Source organism: Lingula anatina, chromosome 8 (genome assembly GCF_051362555.1).
Source record: "Lingula anatina isolate TDL-2025a chromosome 8, LinAna3.0, whole genome shotgun sequence".
In the NCBI taxonomy this organism is placed as follows: domain Eukaryota; kingdom Metazoa; phylum Brachiopoda; class Lingulata; order Lingulida; family Lingulidae; genus Lingula; species Lingula anatina.
In genome coordinates, this window is record NC_141774.1 from 11595113 (window position 1) to 11598907 (window position 3795).

A 3795-nucleotide genomic window follows, 5' to 3' on the forward strand; every position below is an offset into this window, starting at 1 on the left:
TTTGGTCTTAAATGCTTTAATCGTGAATAAACCAGCATTGTTAACGTACATGAAATTTTTTCAAAATCGAAGTCATTGGTAGAATTTTGGTAATTTCTCTGTTAAAGCTCTCCCCCCGGACTAGGGCTGGCTGTAGAGTTCTCCACTTCATGAGGTCTAGGCAGCTCCAGGATTGGCTGGGACACACGAATTCCCGCTGAGGCAATATGGCATGCAGCTGGTGTCATGCCTGAAAATGGCATTGTTAAACAATTGTTTTAGAGCAGTTTGACGTTAACAACGGTGAGAATTTCGATGCACTCATAAATCGGGGGATAAGTTTAAGCTGTGCATCTGCGAACAAAGAAGGCCAAAATATGAGCTACTCCAGGCGCATGATATTTGAAATGTACTGTGTTTAAGGCTTCGTTCACATTAAAAATCTTTTTTCTAAAAATCTATTTTCTATTAGCGGTATCTTGTGATCACGGTCTGTGCCCTGAATACCCCGCGGCGTAATTACTGGCAGCGCGAGCCAGTTACTTCCAAAGCTGTAATTAATTCGGAGTGATCAGAAGATACCGCGAATAGAAAATAGATTTTTAGAAAATAGATTTTTCATGTGAACGGAGTCTAAGAGACAAAATGCTTGAATGAGTTCATCAATCTATTAAGCATGGGATTTTGACCCTCATGGTCATATGCAATTGTGTTAGAGAAGACATATGTAAGCATTTTTGGCTTATATTAAATAAAAAGAAAAATAATAAATTGAGTTTCAGACTGAGAGGTGCTGCCCCCTTTTAGTGGATGTTAGGGTGAATGTTTGTCGGTCTCTCTTTGTCTGTTTGCAAGTGGAGAAGACATTTCAAAATGTGCACGTATGTGCAAAGACATGGCACATGCACACGCATGCAGGCACACACACTCACACACACACACATAACATGCTTACGAGCAAGTTCCAACGTCGCAGCTGACACCTGAGCAGGGATTGACGAAACAATACACCTGGTGCAATTCTGAAACGCAAATAAAAATCTATAACATTTCAACTTCTATGTGTACAATGGACATGTACTGCCACACGTACTGGGAATATACCGGGCACTGCTACATTGTACATTAATGGTTAAAATAATAATAATATTAATTTGCAAACTAAAGGCTCTTAGCAGTGTAATATTCACCGTTTCGATAATACATAATTTAAATTGCCATCTATCTGACGTTGACATAAGTATTATCTATTAACGCCTTTTTATAGGCCTGCGTTTCAAAGTTACTGAACTGAAAGCCGCGCGGAGCTGGAATTACGGGATACAGTGGTGCCCTCTTTAGTGGTCAGAAATGCATTTAGGAGATACACAGTACCCGGTACACTAGATTATACTAACAATACAAAATTACTTTTATTCTACCGGTAATTGACTTTACATTTATTAGGTGTTGAAACAGGAGGAACATAATATATATAATTATGGTCGTATTATATATAATTGTGATATTATGATGACAGTAATCATCTCGAAGTAATTGGATCTGGAAGCTTGATCGTCTACCCATATGTACATGTATCTGAGCATTTTACTATCAGAATTTATGTAGACTATTAGGTAATTATTGGAGGTAGTACGTCATTAAATTTAAAGCTTAGTAACATTAGATATCTTTGAGCAACGTCATGTGGTTGGACGTCAAATAATTGTAACGTTAAATGTTTTCATAACGTCATTGACGACGCGGTAACTTTTCAGAATTTCCGCCCGTTCTGTGACTTACGTTTTACAACCTTGCCATTGACACAGCTAAAAGAGCCGGATATTGGTAGCGCCGAGATGGTCGACAAAGCGGTCAAACACAGAAGCGCCAGAACCAGATATTTATTCATCTTCCTTATGGTGTTGATTAGTCTAAAATGAAAGCAAATGAAATGTATTTAATGTTCATTTCATCAAAGCACGATGCTCCTTGCATTTTTTAAGTGCAAAAGATAAATACACTTAAAGAAAACAAAACAAAAAAATACTGTCACACAATTTCACCAACCACTAAGATATACTTAATTCATGATCTTTTTACCAAAATCTGAATGTGTAATGATACTTTGAAACAGTTGTTTCGTCTCTCTTAAATGCTTGGAGTTATAGCTTTCTATATATTTATGTTCAATGTGCTGTCACTACCCCTTTACACAGTTTACGGTATACAACTTATTAAAATTAACATCGATGCATATTGCACAAGTGGTGCTACAAAGTTTGTTATTTTTTCAAATAGGTGTCAGAATTACTAACCATAATGTTTAGGTGAGCTTGGATTGAAGTGTAAAATATACACTGTAATTTTTTTTTTCAATTTGAAAACGACAATATTGATAGAATGCTCTCTGTCGCAGAAAACTTACTGTAACGCCCGTCAGTACTTCTGAAACTTCCCAGTAGATGACAATTCTTCCCAAAAATTTGCTTCCGTGTTATGTTGCTGCCTGCGCCCCAGCTAGGCCTATTTATACAGAACTGAATGCGGATATGACGTCACACATGAAGTGACATATATGTGTCCGGGATATATGGAGGGATAGGTTTTGGCAGACAAACACCATTAATATCAGTCTATCTTATTCTGCTCTTTAAAGTACTAGTGGACTCTCCTTGCACGCGAGACAGCAATTTCATTGGGGGGCTCTATTTATTTATTTGTTTATTTTTAAGTACAATAGATATTTCCCCCTTAACTTTTTTGTGACCTTGGTCAAATTCTAATTCAAAGCGCACCTTTACCGGACATAGGGATATATATTTCGACCCCCCCCCCTCCCCCCGGTCTTCGGGACTAAAATAAAGTCTTATGCAACTGTTTTCTATTTTAAACTTGTTATGGCAGCAGTGGGATTGACATGATATTATTAAAGCTCCCACTGATGACATCTTAAGGAGGATAAACACGTCAGGATTGTCCCTTATCCGCTTAAATAAATATAACGTTGTCCTGTTATACCAGTACGTGATAATGTCATCACATTAAATATGGCGGATCAACTATGGCCGACCCACTTGAAAGCTTGTCTCATAACCCCCTAAGAGACAATGAATGCATATACATTCCCCGTGAAATAGGGCGGTAAGCTTTCAAGTGGGTTGGTCATATTTGATCCACAGATCTGCTATAGTCCGCGGATCAACTTCTGTTGTGAATGCAGCCTTAGTTTGTGACTGGGATTGTCGTCCAAGGAACCCGGTCCCGTGCCCGCCGTATAAATAGAAGGGCCTACAGATTATCATTTAGTCAGGGCAAGAAGGTGTATGCTGAATATTCCTTATAGTTTTCTAGTATTCAAATGGCACGTGTACGGAGTAATGGAGAGCAAGCTACATGTACGGTACCTTGCAGGCCACCATTCTCACCACAACCCCTGGGATGTGGTCAGACCCGTGGCTTGTCGTGATGTGTGGTTATATTGATGAAGATGGCTGCTGGTCTATGATAAAATTAAAACTGACCGCATTATCACAAAACAAGTCTTGTTTAAAATGTGAGACGATGGTATTGACTTCTATTATTGCCATTTCGTCAAGTGAAAACCACAGGATCTTTTTGTTTGTTCATATTATTTTTTCACTTCTTTCCAGTTTCATTTTCTTTCCTTTTCTCCTTGCTCTGGTTATTTTGTCCATGCTAGCGGCGTTTCTCTCCGTTTATGTTACATGCCGCTGTTCAAGTACCACACATTATAAAAACATGTCCACCAATTCTATAGAACACGCCCAGCCCTTAATTTACTCATAAATATCAATTACCAACACTACATAAATG

The 3795-nt window shown here is 38.3% G+C and overlaps 1 long non-coding RNA gene across 1 annotated transcript; it reads right to left on the reverse strand.

The window, feature by feature from the left end:
* LOC147760343 (uncharacterized) lies at nucleotides 1–2531 on the reverse strand. The gene is made up of 4 exons (XR_015330873.1): nucleotides 2387–2531; nucleotides 1762–1892; nucleotides 935–1001; nucleotides 1–229 (listed from the first exon to the last, which is right to left on the reverse strand). It is a non-coding gene; the product is annotated as an uncharacterized LOC147760343 (long non-coding RNA).
* Nucleotides 2532–3795: the final 1264 nt, after the last annotated feature.